Source organism: Arachis stenosperma, chromosome 4 (genome assembly GCF_014773155.1).
Source record: "Arachis stenosperma cultivar V10309 chromosome 4, arast.V10309.gnm1.PFL2, whole genome shotgun sequence".
NCBI lineage: Eukaryota > Viridiplantae > Streptophyta > Magnoliopsida > Fabales > Fabaceae > Arachis > Arachis stenosperma.
This window is the reverse complement of record NC_080380.1, coordinates 92444373-92462842: the sequence shown is the minus strand read 5'-3', so window position 1 is coordinate 92462842 and position 18470 is coordinate 92444373. Positions and strand designations below refer to the sequence as shown.

At 37.1% G+C, this 18470-nt stretch overlaps 1 non-coding gene across 1 annotated transcript; it reads left to right on the top strand.

Moving 5' to 3' along the window:
- Positions 1-5779: 5779 nt before the first annotated feature.
- Positions 5780-5883, top strand: LOC130978396 (small nucleolar RNA R71). Its single transcript, XR_009086042.1, has one exon. It is a non-coding gene; the product is annotated as a small nucleolar RNA R71 (small nucleolar RNA).
- The last annotated feature ends 12587 nt before the right edge of the window (positions 5884-18470 follow it).

Sequence of the window (18470 nt, the reverse complement as noted above, 5' to 3'; positions counted from 1 at the left end):
ACAAGAAAGTAACAAACTTCAAATTTTTGAACCAATCACATTAATTGTTAGCTAATTTTCGAAAATTAGATATAAAAGCTAAGAAAAAGATTTTTGAAAAATAATTTTTAAAATTTTCAAAAATAATAAAAAAAATGAAAAAGATATGATTTTTGAAAAAGATTTTGAAAAAATAAGATTTTTTTAAAATTGAAATTTTGACTTGACTTGTAAGAAACAACTAATTTTAAAAAATTTTGACCAAGTCAACCCAAAATTTCAAAAATTTGGAGGGAAATAAGGAAAAGATATTTTTTTGATTTTTGAATTTTTAATATTGAGAGAGAAAAACAACAAAAATACTCAATGCATGAAATTTTTAGATCAAAACAATGAATGCATGCAAGAATGCTATGAATGTCAAGATGAACACCAAGAACACTTTGAAGATCGTGATGAACATCAAGAACATAATTTTAAAAAAATTTTTTGATGCAAAGAAAACATGCAAGACACCAAACTTAGAAATTTTTAATGCTTGGACTCTAACAAACAAAAAATGCATATGAAAAACAACAAACAACACAAAATAAGAAATCATCAAGATCAAACAAGAGGACTTATCAAGAACAACTTGAAGATCATGAAGAACACTATGAATGCATGGGATTTTCGAAAAAAATGCAAGAAAAAAAATTTTTTTTTTTTAAAAAAAACATGCAATTGACACCAAACTTAAAGATTGACTCAAGACTCAAACAAGAACACAAAATATTTTTGATTTTTTTTATTTTATTATTTTTTTGGATTTTTAAAAATTTTTTCGAAAATATATTTTAGAAAAACGAAAAAGAAAAGAAAAATTTTGAAAAAGATTTTTGAAAAATAAAATTACCTAATCTGAGCAACAAGATGAACCGTCAGTTGTCCATACTCGAACAATCCCCGGCAACGGCGCCAAAAACTTGGTGGACGAAATTGTGATCTATTGTCTTTGTACTTGTATGAATTTTAATAAGTGGCTCTATTTGAATTCACAACTCCGTTCAACTAACCAGCAAGTGTACTGGGTCGTCCAAGTAATAAACCTTACGTGAGTAAGGGTCGATCCCACAGAGATTGTTGGTATGAAGCAAGCTATAGTCACCTTGTAAATCTCAGTTAGGCAGATTAAATTTGCTTATGGTTTCGAAAATTAATAATAAAATAGAAATAATAAAAGGGATACTTATGTAGATTCATTGGTAGGAATTTCAGATAAGCGAATGGAGATACTGTATGGCTCGAGAACGCCTGCTTTCCTATTGCTTCAACTCAATCCTTCTTACTCCTTTCCATGGCAACCTGTGTATAGGGGTTCACCGTTCGACGATGGCTACTTTGTATCCTCTCTGGAAAATGGTCCTCTGCGCTGTCACTCGCATGGCTAATCGTCTGGAGGCATCACACTGGCCGAAGGCTACATCCCATCCTCGCAGTGAAATCTACGCTCACGCGCTCTGTCACAGCACGGCTAATCACTGGTTGGTTCCCGCTCCTACTGGAATAGAATCCCTTGATTCTTTTGCGTCTGTCACTAACGCCCAGCACTTGCGAGTCTGAAGCACGTCACAGTCATTCATTACCGGAATCCTACTCGGAATACCACAGACAAGGTTAGACTTTCCGGATTCCCAGGATCCTACTCGGAATACCACAGACAAGGTTAGACTTTCCGGATCCTCATGAATGCCGCCATCTATCTAGCTTATACTACGAAGATTCTGTTGGGGAATCTAAGAGATACACATTCAAACTCGGTTGCATGTAGAACGGAGGTGGTTGTCAATCACGCGCGTTCATTTGTGAGAATGATGATGAGCGTCACATAATCATCATATTCATCATGTTCTTGGGTACAAATGAATATCTTGGAATAAGAATAAGAGAGAATTGAATAAAAGAAAATAGAATTGCATTAATACTTGAGGTACAGTAGAGCTCCACACCCTTAATCTATGGTGTGCAGAAACTCCACCGTTGAAAATACATAAGTAAAAGGTTCAGGCATGGCCGAATGGCCAGCCCCCTGAATGTGATCACCAGATTCAAAATACAATCCAGGATGATAATATGATAGTAAAAAGTTCTATTTATAATAAACTAGCTCCTAGGGTTTACATGAGTAAGTAATTGATGCATAAATCCACTTCCGGGGCCCACTTGGTGTATGCTTGGGCTTAGCTTGATCAATCCACGAGCTGAGGCTTCTCTTGGAGTTGAACTCCGAGTTATGACGTGTTTTGGGCGTTCAACTCCGGATCATGACGTTTTTCTGGCGTTTAACTCCAGACAGCAGCATGTACTTGGCGTTTAACGCCAAGTTACGTCGTCGTCAATTTCCAAATGAAGTATGGACTATTATATATTGCTGGAAAGCTCTGGATGTCTACTTTCCAACGCCGTTGAGAGCGCGCCATTTGGAGTTCTGTATGTCCAGAAAATCCATTTTGAGTGCAGGGAGGTCAGATTCCAATAACATCAGCAGTCCTTTTGTCAGCCTTTTTCAGAGTTTTGCTCAAGTCCCTCAATTTCAGCCAGAATTTACCTGAAATCACAGAAAAACACACAAACTCATAGTAAAGTCCAGAAATGTGAATTTAACATAAAAACTAATGAAAATATCCCTAAAAGTAGCTTGAACTTACTAAAAACTACCTAAAAACAATGCCAAAAAGCGTATAAATTATCCGCTCATCAGCCAACCTCACATTTTCCGGACTAATATCCAAGTATTTCCCCCGAACCATTGTGAGATAATTCTTTGGACTCGGGTTCATACCTTGATCATGGTTCCTAGTGATCCATGCATTGGCATAGAATTCTTGAACCATTAAGATTCTGACTTGTTGCATGGGGTTGGTTAGGACTTCCCAACCTCTTCTTCGGACTTCATGTCGGATCTCCGGATACTCATTTTTCTTGAGCTTGAAAGGGACCTCAGGGATCACCTTCTTCTTTGCCACAACATCATAGAAGTGGTCTTGATGGCTCTTGGAGATGAATCTTTCCATCTCCCATGACTCGGAGGTGGAAGCTTTTGTCTTCCCTTTTCCTTTTCTAGAGGATACCCCAGCCTTAGGTGCCATTGAAGGTAATGGAAAAACAAAAAGCTTATGCTTTTACCACACCAAACTTAAAATATTGCTCGCCCTCGAGCAAGAGAAGGAAGAAGAGAAGAAGAAGAAGACAAAAATATGGTAGAGAGGGAGAGAGGTGGGTTCGGCTAAGTGGGAGAAGAGGGGTTTGTATTGTGTGAAAATGAAGTAGAATGGAAGGGTATTTATAGGGAGAGGGGGGAGGGTATGTTCGGCTATTTAGGGTGGGAATGGGTGGGAAATTGGTTTTGAATTTTTGAAGGTATGTGGGGTTTATGGGGAAGAGTGGATGGATGTGAGTGGTGAATGGGGTAATTGGGAAGAGGAATTGAGGTGATTGGTGAAAGTTGTTGGGAAGTGTGACATGGGGAAGAGTAATCACAAAAACTAGGATTAGGAGGTAAGGTAGGAATATGTTAGGTGGGGATCCTGTGGGGTCCACAGGTCCTGAGGTGTCAAGGAATTCCATCCCTGCACCAAATAGGCATGTAAAATGCCTTTGCACACCATTCTGGCGTTTAAACGCCTATTGGTGCACATTCTGGGCGTTCAACGCCCATGTAAAGCATGTTTCTGGCGTTGAACGCCAGTTTCATGCTTGTTACTAGCGTTCAACGCCAGCTTTTCTTCTCTGGGCACATTCCTGGCGTTCAGCGCCAGAATGTTGCTTGTTTCTGGCGTTCAGCGCCAGAATGATGCTCTGTTCTGGCGTTGAACGCCAGCCAGATGCATCTTACTGGCGTTGAACGCCAGCCTGTGCGTCCTCCAGGGTGCAAATTTTTTTCTTTTGCTGTTTTTTATTCTGTTTTTAATTTTTATGATTTTTTCGTGCCTCCTCATGATCATGTACCTAATAAAACACAAAATAACAATAAAATAGAATAAAATAAAATTAGATAAATAAAATTGGGTTGCCTCCCAACAAGCGCTTCTTTAATGTCAATAGCTTGACAGTGGCTCTCATGGAGCCACAAGGTGATCAGGTCAATGTTGTATAGTTGCCAACACCAAACTTAGAGTTTGGATATGGGGTCTTAACACCAAACTTAGAGTTTGGTTGTGGCCTCACAACACCAAACTTAGAGTTTGACTGTGTGGGCTCTTCTTGACTCTGAACTGAGAGAAGCTCTTCATGCTTACTCTCTTTTGTCACAGAGGGATGACCATGTGCCTTGAACACAAGGTAGTCCCCATTCAATTGAAGGACTAATTCACCTCTGTTGACATCTATCACAGCTCCTGCTGTGGCTAGGAAAGGTCTTCCAAGGATGATGCACTCATCCTCTTCCTTCCTAGTGTCTAAGATTATGAAATCAGCAGGGATGTAAAGGCCTTCAACCTTTACTAGTACGTCCTCTACCAATCCATAAGCTTGTCTCAATGACTTGTCTGCCAATTATAATGAGAACAAGGCAGGTTGTACCTCAATGATCCCCAGCTTCTCCATTACAGAGAGTGGCATAAGATTTATCCCTGACCCCAGATCACACAGAGCTTTTACAAAGGTCATGGTGCCTATGGTACAAGGTATTAAGAACTTGCCAGGATCTTGTTTCTTTTGAGGTAGAATTTTCTGAATCCAAGTATCCAGTTCATTAATAAGCAAGGGAGATTCACTTTCCCAAGTCTCATTACCAAATAACTTGGCATTCAGCTTCATGATAGCTCCTAAATATTGAGCAACTTGCTCTCCAGTCACATCTTCATCCTCTTCAGAGGAAGAATAGTCTTCAGAGCTCATGAATGGCAGAAGGAGATTTAATGGAATCTCTATGGTCTCTATATGAGCCTCAGATTCCTTTGGATCCTTAATGGGAAACTCCTTCTTGCTTGAGGGACGTCCCAGGAGGTCTTTCTCACTAGGATTTTCGTCCTCCTCCTCCCTTGTGCATTCGGCCACATTGATCATATCAATGGCCTTGCACTCTCCTTTTGGATTCTCTTCTGTATTGGTTGGGAGAATACTGGGAGGAGTTTCAATGACTTTCTTACTCTGCTGGCCCACTTGTGCCTCCAGATTTCTAATGGAGGATCTTGTTTCACTCATGAAACTGAAAGTGGCCTTTGACAGATCAGAGACTATATTGGCTAAATTAGAAGTGTTTTGTTCAGAATTCTCTGTCTGTTGCTGAGAAGATGATGGATATGGCTTGCTATTGTTCAGCCTGTTGCGTCCACCATTGTTAAAGCCTTGTTGAGGCTTTTGTTGATCCTTCCATGAGAAATTTGGATGATTTCTCCATGATGAGTTATAGGTGTTTCCATAAGGTTCACCCATGTAATTAACCTCTGCCATGGCAGGGTTCTCAGGATCATAAGCTTCTTCAGAAGCTGCCTCTCTAGTACTGTTGGATGCATGTTGCCATCCATTTAGATTTTGAGAGATCATGTTGACCTGTTGAGTCAACACTTTGTTCTGAGCCAATATGGCATTCAGAGTATCAATTTCAAGAACTCCTTTCTTTTGAGGTATCCCATTATTCACAGAATTCCTCTCAGAAGTGTACATGAATTGGCTGTTTGCAACCATATCAATGAGTTCTTGAGCCTCTTCAGGCGTTTTCTTTAGGTGAATAGATCCACCTGCAGAATGGTCCAATGACATTTTCGAAAATTCAGAGAGACCATAATAGAATATATCTAATATGGTCCATTCTGAAAACATGTCAGATGGACATCTTTTGGTCAGCTACTTGTATCTTTCCCAAGCTTCATAGAGGGATTCACCATCTTTTTGTTTGAAGGTTTGAACATCCACTCTCAGCTTGCTCAGCTTTTGAGGAGGAAATAATTTATCCAAGAAGGCAGTAACCAGCTTATCCCATGAGTCCAGGCTATCCTTGGGTTGTGAATCCAACCATATTCTAGCTCTGTCTCTTACAGCAAAAGGGAAAAGCATGAGTCTGTAGACTTCAGGATCAACTCCATTCATCTTTACAGTCTCACAGATCTGCAAGAACTCAGTTAAAAACTGATAAGGATCTTCAGATGGAAGTCCATAAAACTTGCAGTTTTGTTGCATTAAGGCAACTAGTTGAGGCTTAAGCTCAAAATTATTGGCTCCAATGGCAGGAATGGAGATGCTTCTTCCATCAAATTTGGACGTTGGCTTTGTGAAGTCACCAAGCATTCTCCTTGCATTATTATTATTTTCGGCTGCCATCTCCTTCTCTTGTTCTAATGTTTCTGAAAGGTTACCTTTAGAATAATTTAATTTAGCTTCTCTTAATTTTCTCTTTAGAGTCCTTTTAGGTTCTGGATCAATTTCAACAAGAGTGCCTTTATCCCTGTTCCTGCTCATATGAAAGAGAAGAAAACAAGAAAAGAAAGAGGAATCCTCTATGTCACAGTATAGAGATTCCTTTATGTTAGTAGAAAAAGAAAGGGGAGAAGAGTGAAGAAGGATAGGTTCGGATTTTTAGATGAAGAGAGGTGAAGAGAAGTGTTAGTAATTAAATAATTAAATAGAAGAAGAAAAGAGAAGGGATATTTCGAAAATAATTTTCAAAAAGGGGTTAGTAATTTTCGAAAATTAAAGATGAAATATAATTGAAATTAAAATTTAAACAATTAATTAATTAAAAATAATTTTTGAAAAAGAGAGAGGTATTTTCAAAAATTGAAGAGGGAAAAGTAGTTAGGTGGTTTTGAAAAAGATAAGAAACAAACAAAAAGTTAGTTAGTTGATTGAAAAAGATTTGAAATCAAAATTGAAAAGATAAGAAGATAAGAAGTTTAGATAAGATATTTTGAAATCAAATTTTGAAAAAGATAAAATTTTGAGAAGGATAAGATAAAAAGATAAGATAAAAATTTTAAGAAAAAGATATTTTGAAAAAGATTTAATTTTTAAAATGACTTAACTAACAAGAAACTACAAGATAAGATTCTAGAATTTAAAGATTGAACCTTTCTTAACAAGAAAGTAACAAACTTCAAATTTTTGAATCAATCACATTAATTGTTAGCTAATTTTCGAAAATATGATATAAAGATAAGAAAAAGATTTTGAAAATATTTTGAAAAAAGTTTTTGAAATTTTCGAAAAAAGAGGAAAAATTGAAAAAGATATGATTTTTGAAAAAGATTTTGAAAAGAAAAGATTTTTAAAATTGATAATTTGACTTGACTTGTAAGAAACAACTAAATTTTAAAAGTTTTTGATCAAGTCAACCCAAAATTTCGAAAATTTGGAGGGAAATAAGGAAAAGATATTTTTTTATTTTTGAATTTTTAATGATGAGAGAGAAAAAACACAATTATGACCCAAAACTTAAAAATTTTGGATCAAAACACATGATGCATGCAAGAACACTATGAATGTCAAGATGAACACCAAGAACACTTTGAAGATCATGATGAACATCAAGAACATAATTTTGAAAAATTTTTGATGCAAAGAGAACATGCAAGACACCAAACTTAGAAATCTTTAATGCATGGACTCTAACAAACGAAAAATGCACATGAAAAACAACAAACAACACACAACAAGAAAACATCAAGATCAAACAAGAAGACTTGTCAATAACAACTTGAAGATCATGAAGAACACTATGAATGCATGGAATTTTCGAAAATAATGCAAGAAAAAATTTTTAATGCATGCAATTGACACCAAACTTAAAAATTGACTCAAGACTCAAACAAGAAACACAAAATATTTTTGGTTTTTATGATTTTATGATTTTTTTGTATTTTTATTATTATTTTTTTTTTCGAAAATAATGTTAGGAAAAACGAAAAAGAAAAGAAAATTTTGAAAAAGATTTTTGAAAAGAAAATTACCTAATCTGAGCTACAAGATGAACCGTCAGTTGTCCATACTCGAACAATCCCCGGCAACGGCGCCAAAAACTTGGTGGACGAAATTGTGATCTATTGTCTTTGTACTTGTATGAAATTTAATAATTGGCTCTATTTGAATTCACAACTCCGTTCAACTAACCAGCAAGTGTACTGGGTCGTCCAAGTAATAAACCTTACGTGAGTAAGGGTCGATCCCACAGAGATTGTTGGTATGAAGCAAGCTATGGTCACCTTGTAAATCTCAGTTAGGCAGATTAAATTGGTTTATGGTTTCAAAAATTAATAATAAAAAAAAGAAAATAAAGAAGGGATAGAAATACTTATGTAAATCAATAGTGGGAATTTCAGATAGGTGTATGGAGATGCTGTGCTCCTCTTGAATCTCTACTTCACTACTCGCTCTTCCTTCAATCCTTCTTACTCCTTTCCATGGCAAGCTGTATGTAGGGCATCACTATCATCAATGGCTACTTTTAATCCTCTCGGGAAAATGGTCCTATGCGCTGTCACTGCACGGCTAATCGTCTGGAGGCATCACCCTTGGTTGATAGCTACATCCCATCCTCTCAGTGAAAATGGTCCAAATGCTCTGTCACAGCACGGCTAATCATCTGTCGGTTCTCAATCAGGTTGGAATAGAATCCATTGATTCTTTTGCGTTTGTCATCACGCCCAGCCTTCAGGAGTTTGAAGCTCGTCACAGTCATTCAATACCGGAATCCTACTCGGAATACCACAGACAAGGTTAGACTTTCCGGATTCCCAGGATTCTACTCGGAATACCACAGACAAGGTTAGACTTTCCGGATCCTCATGAATGCCGCCATCTATCTAGCTTATGCCACGAAGATTCTGTTGGGGAATCTAAGAGATATGCGCCCGGCCTAGAGTAGAACGGAAGTGGTTGTCAGTCACGCGCGTTCATATGTGAGAATGATGATGAGTGTCACGGATCATCACATTCATCAAGGTGTTGTGCAACGTATATCTTGGAATAAGAATAAGAGAGAATTGAATGAAAAGTAATAATAATTGTATTGAAACTTGAGGTGCAGCAGAGCTCCACACGCTTAATCTATGGTGTGCAGAAACTCCATCGTTGAAAATACATAAGTGAAAGGTTCAGGCATGGCCGAATGGCCAGCCCCCTGAGTGATCAAGAGACCGAATAATCAAAGGCTAAACAGTCAAGAGATTAAACTGTCAAAAGATGTCCAATACAATAGTTAAATGTTCTATTTATAATAAACTAGCTCCTAGGGTTTACATGAGTAAGTAATTGATGCATAAATCCACTTCCGGGGCCCACTTGGTGTATGCTTGGGCTGAGCTTGATCAATCCACGAGCTGAGGCTTCTCTTGGAGTTGAACTCCAAGTTATGACGTGTTTTGGGCGTTCAACTCCGGATCATGACATTTTTCTGGCATTTAACTCCAGACAGCAGCATGTACTTGGCGTTCAACGCCAAGTTACGTCGTCAATTTCCGAATGAAGTATGGACTATTATATATTGCTGGAAAGCTCTGGATGTCTACTTTCCAACGCCGTTGAGAGCTCGCCAATTAGAGTTCTGTAGCTCCAGAAAATCCATTTCGAGTGCAGGGAGGTCAGATTCCAACAACATCAGCAGTCCTTTTGTCAGCCTTTTTCAGAGTTTTGCTCAAGTCCCTCAATTTCAGCCAGAAATTACCTGAAATCATAGAAAAACACACAAACTCATAGTAAAATCCAGAAATATGAATTTAACATAAAAACTAATGAAAACATCCCTAAAAGTAGCTTGAACTTACTAAAAACTACCTAAAAACAATGCCAAAAAGCGTATAAATTATCCGCTCATCAAGTATGCTCCAGCATATGACAATGGTAGGAACAGCCTATCAAGCAGCCCATGATACCTCTGAAGAAGCTATAGCCAATGTTATTATTTCCGGGTTTAGTGGTCAACTGAAGGGATGGTGGGATAATTACCTTTCCGATAACCAAAAACACTCAATCTTTTCTGCCATAAAAGTCAACGACCAGAACGAACCCATCATTAGTGACGACGGAGAACCTATCCCCGATGCTGTCAACACATTAATTTTTACCATAGCAAGCCACTTCATTGGTGATCCATCTCTTTGGAAAGACCGTTCTGCTGAGCTGCTTTCCAATCGCAGATGCAAAACTTTGTCTGACTTTCGATGGTATAAAGACACCTTTCTTACTAGGGTTTATACCAGAGAAGACAATCAACAACCTTTCTGGAAAGAAAAATTCCTTGCTGGACTCCCCAAATCCCTTGGAGATAAAGTAAGGGACAAAATTCGTAGCTTAACTCCAGACGGGATAATACCCTATGATGAGTTAAGTTATGGCCAACTCATTTCTTTTATCCAAAAGGTTGCCCTAAAGATTTGTCAAGATGATAAAATCCAAAGGCAACTTGCTCGTAAGAAAACTCAAAATCGTATTGATTTGGGAACTTTCTGTGAACAATTTGGTCTTCCTGCTTGTCATCCAAGGAAATCTAAAAGACCTTCCAACCGAAAAGTTTTTAAACCTAACCCTGAAAAGAATTTTAGAAGATTCAAAAAGGGTTTTCAAAAACCTAAAAATGAAACAGGTTTCCAAAAGGATTTCCAAAAGTATCCCCAAAAAAACCCCATTATTTGTTATACATGCAAAAAACCAGGACATGTTAGCAAATATTGTCGGTTAAAAGGAAAGATTAATAATCTGAACCTTGATCCTCAGATTGAGGAACAGATTAATAATCTTATGATTGAGAGTTCAGATGATAACTCTGGACCAGAATCTTCTGATAATAATATCAACAATATCCAAGTTGATGATGTTGAGTCATCCTCAGATTCAGATATCAAGCAAATTAATGTTTTATCCAAAGATCAAGATCTCTTATTTGATGCTATCGAGGCTATTGATAATCCAGAACAAAAGAAAGACTTTCTTTTGAAACTAAAAAGATCTTTACAAAAGGAGAAAAAACCCAAAAGTTTGGTCCTTAACAACAAATATGACGTCAAACCTATTTTCAAAAAATTAGAAAAACAAGTCATTCGTCCCGTAACCATTCAGGACCTCCAAAATGAGGTTAACAACCATAAGAGAGAAATCCAAGAAATCAAAAGAAACCAAAATGATCATCATCTCATTCTCCCTCAATTAGTACAAGAAGAAGAATCTGGTGATGAGGATCTTGGTTCTCTTTTAAACCAAACTGAGTGCTCTAAGGAACAAGAAAATAAAATTTCTAACGACAATGAGGTAAAAGAAATTTTGAGAATAATAAATGTATTCTCTTTCATGAAACATCGTGTTACTGTCCGAATTGTCGTTAAAAATTTTATTTTTGACACCATTGCACTCTTTGATTCAGGTGCAGATTCAAACTGTATTAAGGAAGGTCTGGTCCCCACAAAATATTTCGAAAAAACTACTGAACGCCTTAGCTCAATAACGGGTGAAAGGCTAAGTATCAATTTTAAAATAACCAATGTTTTTATTGAAAAGGGAAATATCAGTATTCCCACAGACTTCATCATAGCAAAAGATATAAAAAATGATGTAGTTTTGGGGACGCCTTTCATAAATCTTTTGTTCCCATATCTGGCAGATTGGCCTGGACTTACCTCTTTTGTAGGAGGACAAGTAACTTTCTTTGAGTTCTTAGACTCACCAAAGCAAAGATCTCTAAACCTAATTGAATCCAAAACCAAACAGATTTGTTTTCTAAAAGAAGAAATTTCTTTCAAAACCCTTGAATCACAGCTTTCTCAACCAAAAAGATTCAAGAAAAAATAAAAAATCTTTTAAATCAAATTGAAAAATCTATTTGTTCTGATTTGCCTCATGCCTTTTGGGATAGGAAAGAACACATTGTTGATCTTCGATATGAAAAGGATTTCAAAGAATCAAAAATCCCTACAAAAGCCCATCCCATTCAAATGAATGAGCAGCTTTTGCAGCATTGTCAGCAAGAAATTAAAGATCTTTTGGATAAAAAACTAATTCGTCCTAGCAAAAGTCCTTGGTCTTGCTCTGCTTTTTATGTTAATAAACAAGCTGAGATAGAAAGAGGAACTCCCAGGCTTGTTATCAATTACAAACCTTTGAATCAAGCTTTACAGTGGATTCGTTACCCCATCCCAAACAAAAAAGATTTGCTTAATAGGTTAAACTCAGCAAATATTTTTTCAAAATTTGATATGAAGTCGGGTTTTTGGCAAATCCAAATCACTGAATCAGACCGATATAAAACAGCTTTTACAGTTCCATTCAGGCAATATGAATGGAATGTAATGCCTTTTGGTCTGAAAAATGCCCCTTCCGAATTTCAGAAAATCATGAATGATATTTTCAATCCATACTCAAACTTTCCAATCGTTTATATTGATGATGTCTTAATTTTTTCCCAGACTCTGGATGAACATTTCAAACATGTTAAAACTTTTATGTACATCATCCAAAAAAATGGACTTGCTGTTTCTAAACCAAAAATTGTTCTTTTTCAAACAAAAATCCGATTTCTTGGTCACATAATTTTCCAAGGAACAATAACTCTTATTGAAAGATCAATTTTGTTTGCAGAAAAGTTTCCAGATTATATCCTCGATAAACCTCAGCTCCAGAGGTTCCTAGGATGTCTCAATTATGTTTCAGATTTCATCCCGAATCTGAACAAACTCCTTAAGCCCCTTCATGATAGGCTTAAGAAAAATCCCCCACCTTGGACAGACAAACATTCGGATATTGTCAAATTTCTTAAAACCAAAGTCCGCAATCTTCCATGTCGTTACCTGCCCATTCCTCATGCATTCAAAATAGTAGAAACTGATGCATCAGATTTAGGATATGGTGGTATTTTAAAACAAAAATTGCATGATAAAGAATGTATCATTGCATTTACATCCAAACATTGGAATTCTACTCAACAAAAATATTCCACAATCAAAAAAGAAATTTTAGCCATTGTTTTATGCATCACAAAATTTCAATCCGACTTACTCAATCAAAAATTTTTAGTCCGAGTTGATTGCAAATCAGCCAAAGATGTTTTACAAAATGATGTAAAAAATCTTGCATCAAAACAAATTTTTGCCAGATGGCAAGCAATTTTAAGTGTCTTTGATTTTAACATTGAGCATATCAAGGGTAACTCAAACTCTCTCCCTGACTTTCTCACACGTGAATATTTGCAGGGAGATAATCAAGGAAAAGATGCCTAAAAAGGCAACATTAGCCTCGGTAAGAGGCAGAGGTATTCGCCTAGCCCTTCCTGGGCCGACTAAGAGATCTGGGTCAAGTACCCCAAATGGGTCATCTACCCAACAACCTTCCCCTATAACCCAAGAGCCGACTGGGTCATCTACTCAGATCACAAAAAATGTAGTTGAGTCATCTACTCAACCCCCAAGTAGTCAAACAGCCAAACAAACAAAGGCAGATTATGCCTTCCCAATCCAAACCTTGTTGGCCTTACAAGATGCAGGCCTTACAAAACTTCATAAAAAATCCTGGGCTGACATATGTGACAGCTCAGATGAAGATGAAATATACCTTACCAAACTTATCTCACAAATGGCAACTCAAAAAACCATTTGCAATGATCCAAAAGGAAAAACAATTGCCCAAACCATGCCACCTCAATCAAACCAAACCCAGCCTGTCAAGACTCAATTAAAACAACCAACCACATACATTTCAAAAAACAAGTTCTCATCTGTCCTTCTAATGGAATCTGAGTTTTGGGAAAAATCACCTTTTAAAGTTATTCCTAAAGTCTTTCCACCAGGATTCCATTTTAGACCAACAGCCTTGAACAAAACCAAACAGTTTTATGAATTCATACTAGTGGATTCAGATTCAGTCTCAATAAAGCATTACAAAGATCCTAAAGATGCCACCAACATAACTCATTCAACCATTCAAATTCTAAAAGTACTCACCCCTAATCAATTTGGTAAAAACCCAAACAATACAAAAAAATTCTCTAATCCTTATGACCCGATAGGATATTCTTATTGGGATTATGTGGATGCCTGGACAAGAGTATTTTGGTTACAAAATAATCAGAACAGACACTCTTGGCTCATTTATTTCAAGAAAAATATCAATTATCAATTCCCGAATTGGTTCTCCCAATGGTGGGATTACTTTGGTCCTCTACCAGAAATCTTGCCCCCACCTGCCGATGAGGGGTTCAAAATTTTCACCAATAAATTTGACCAACAGGAAACAAGCATTCCTGCAGATCTTCAATTTTTCTCTGTTTTCTCCCTGGCCTGGGTATTCTCATGGCAGTACAGGTACGGCAAACAAGAACATCCAAAAGCACCACCTATGCTTCAAAGGAATGCCTTTGTAAAATGGTGGTCTCAGTTTGATGCCGCCATGGCTCATCCAGAAAAAGTTCGAAATTGGTTCAAAGAGCACCCCAAGTTCACCAAACCATTCGACCATGAAGAATCAGTATTCCTCAACCAGAAAGCCCAAATTGCAGCAGCCCTTGCAGGGGCCCAATCAAAAGAAACCTTAGCAAGACACCTTCAACAAATCATGCAGATGATCGATGAAGACAAAAAACACAAAGATGATCCTACTCCCTCAGAAGAGTCATCAAGTGATTACAATCAAAATGAAGACAATTGCTTTGGAATCAATCTATGAGAAGATTAGATCTTAAGCCAAATTTGCAAAAAACAAAAATGTATCAACTTGTACTGTACCAATAGTACCGGTTAACATAACTGGCACTGTAGAAACAGTAATTTTCTCAACTATAAAAGGAGGCCTCGCTTTCATTGTAAGGCATCCTTTTCATTTTACAAAAACATAGAGAGAAGTTAGTGAGAGACGCTCTGAGAGTTCCCCTTGTAAGCTCTCCAGCTCTTCTTCCCTCTTCTCCCTTTTCAATACATTCAATAAAATCTTTTATTCAGTTCTTCATTTTAGTGTTTCCATATTTACATTTCTGCAACTGCATATGCGTGCGGACTACCGCCACATCTAACTACATAACTAACCTGCATATGCGTGCGGACTACCGCCGTATCTAACTTCATATTTATTTCCCTGTTCTTACATATATCATACTGCATTCATACTGACACTTACTTTTCTGCCTTCTTCCCCTTTCCCTCCTCGATCCGCTTTCGGGCCATCTGGTAGTAGAGCCTGATGGGGAAGTAGGAATATACATATTATCATTAAACTTTCTCTGAAATTCATGGATCTGGGATTTTACTGTTCATGTTCTTATTTACTGTTGTTAATGTTCTTACTCGCTGTTCATTTTGTACATAAGAAACAATACTTTAAATCTGGAAGTACAGGCCGTTTAACCTTATTACTCAAAGGGACTGTAGCAGTTAGACCCTGGAATTCGGGCAGTAAGGCTAACTTGATGATGTCCCCAAAAGTGATAATGGTCCAAACGTAAGAACTCCTGGTGGCTATAGATTTAAAGGTTTATATATAAAAAAAAGAGTTAAAAACCCAGATTAAAAAATTTGAGTGATAGTTTAGTGATAATATATAGATTCTCTCTGAACCAAAGGAGGGCCATGATATCAGATTTTATGTAATCATGTCTAAACTCTTTCGCTCTCTCTCTAGACGCCTTTCCTTTTCTTCACCGTCCTCTTCTTCCTCCTCTCCGATCCATTCCTCTTCCAATCCCCTCACTGAGAATGTTACTCGTCCTGAGGAACTTTTCCCCAAACACAATATCTTTGAAGAAGAAGTTTGCTTCGAAGATATCAATCAAGCCATTGACAATTGGGAAATACCCAAAATCCCACAAGATGAGTTATATGTTCCTGATGATAACAAGAGAAAATCTGATTATATCATCAAAACCGCTGAAAACAATATTCCTCTAGGACCCGATTCCGGTGAGGAATTCCATCTCCTGACTAAACAATCTGTTAGAGAACATGCCCGTCACTACAGATATCTTCACATAGGGTGTGTCCAAGTTGTAGTCAAACCACTCATCCGAGAAGGTTTGAATGCCTCTATCCTCATGTGTCTTAGAGACATCAGACACAATGACTTCCAAGACTCCTTAATTGGAACAGTTGAAACAAGTCTAGGACATGGTCCAGTTTACTTCAACTGTTTCCCAAACAAGACGGTCAGCCTGTTAGACCTTAACATTCTTGACTCTCTTTTCCTAAACATTCGAATTCATGGTCTTAACATGAAAGAAGGTTCCATTCCAGCCGCTTTAATCTATAGGATTCAATACAAGGTCATGAACACTTGTAACTCTAGAGTCCTTCTTAAGTCCCAAGATCGTGAAACCACTTTATTTGTCACAGACATGACAAAGGCCAACGTTATGATCCCAAGGCTCATAAGATGGGATGAAATTGACCTCCCACAATCATGGTCAATTGACCGAGCCATTCCAACGCAACCTAGACAAGCACCTCTTTTACGAGAAATAAAACAAGATGAATCAGGGAAAGTAGAGATTTTCTTTGATAGACGAAACTCTTTTTCTTCTAGATCTGAAGCAGGAACATCTAATGATTTTACTTCAGCAAGAAGATCTTTTTCAGTAACTTCCCAATCTCAGTTTTCAAAAATGTTGAGACCAGCCAATTCTGAAATACATATTTCCGGAGTACAAAATAATTCAAGCATTTCTCAAGGAGTTTACCAAGAAGATGATGGTGATGTAGAATTTGAACTTGAATCTTCTATTCCATCCCATCAATCTCCAACATATTCTTCTTTGAATGGTAAATGAATAACACAGAATTTATTATAAACAGAGAAGCCTTACGTAAAAACCTTAACTCTAAAGAGTATGACCTCCAAAGAGAATGGTATTTACGTACTTATACAGCTTCTCAAATCTCATCATTCAAAGAAAAATATTACAAATTTTTAAATGATGTTAGATTACATATTCCTTTTTTTGAATGGTTTCATGCTTATTCCATAAAAAACAACATTGAGTATCCTTTTAAAAATAAACAAACTTCATTTTCAGCAAATGTTATTTCAACTTGGAAAGTCAAAGATGGGAACTTAGTTAGATCTGAGTTTCCTCCAAAAGGAGCTTTTATTATCTCAAATACGGAAGGACATAATCCTGTTATGGCCTCTCCCTTTAAAACAAAGAATGTGGATGAAGCTGTCGCCCCTAAAGATATTAAAAATCTCATTGAACAATCAAATTATACCAACAAATTTTTACAATGCTTGGGTGACAACCTTTCATCTTCAGGATCTACTTTCTCCTTGAAAAATGTTTCTGAAGCATCTACCTCTAAAAGTATTGAGAAACCTCTTTTTAAACCTTTCAAAATAAGTAGCAAGGCTAAGCAAAGTCTTAAAACCTCCATTTTAAAACAAAAATCTAGTGATTCGGAAGTTACTCAAAAGATTGACCAACTTTTGAACCGTTTTACTACTATCCCTGAAACTCCTACAAACTCTGGTGAATCTACTTCTCGTATTCAAACACGCTCATCTAAAGCCATTAATGCCCTCGGACTTGAATCCAATGAATCTTGCTCTGAGCAAAGTGATGATTCTGGTAAATTATCCCTCAAGATTAGTCCCATTTTGAGCAACTCCCTAACCAAGTGGAAGGGTTTAACTAAACCCTCTACCTATGGTTATAATCGTGTATCCGCTCCAGATCTAGCTCTCGAAGAAAGAGAACTAGGTTTTGTTAGCTTCAATGCCAATAATGTCTATGAATGGAATATAGATGGCAAAACGGAATATAATATCATGAGTATGCTCCAGCATATGACAATGGTAGGAACAGCCTATCAAGCAGCCCATGATACCTCTGAAGAAGCTATAGCCAATGTTATTGTTTCCGGGTTTAGTGGTCAACTGAAGGGATGGTGGGATAACTACCTTTCCGATAACCAAAAACACTCAATCTTTTCTGCCATAAAAGTCAACGACCAGAACGAACCCATCATTAGTGACGACGAAGAACCTATCCCCGATACTGTCAACACCTTAATTTTTACCATAGCAAGCCATTTCATTGGTGATCCATCTCTTTGAAAAGACCGTTCTGCTGAGCTGCTTTCCAATCTCAGATGCAAAACTTTGTCTGACTTTTGATGGTATAAAGACACCTTTCTTACTAGGGTTTATACCAGAGAAGACAGTTAACAACCTTTTTGGAAAGAAAAATTCCTTGCTGGACTCCCCAAATCCCTTGGAGATAAAGTAAGGGACAAAATTCGTAGCTTAACTCCAGACGGGATAATACCCTATGATGAGTTAAGTTATGGCCAACTCATTTCTTTTATCCAAAAGATTGCCCTAAAGGTTTGTCAAGATGATAAAATCCAAAGGCAACTTGCTCGTAAGAAAACTCAAAATCGTATTGATTTGGGAACTTTCTGTGAACAATTTGGTCTTCCTGCTTGTCATCCAAGGAAATCTAAAAGACCTTCCAACCGAAAAGTTTTTAAACCTAACCCTGAAAAGAATTTTAGAAGATTCAAAAAGGGTTTTCAAAAACCTAAAAATGAAACAGGTTTCCAAAAGGATTTCCA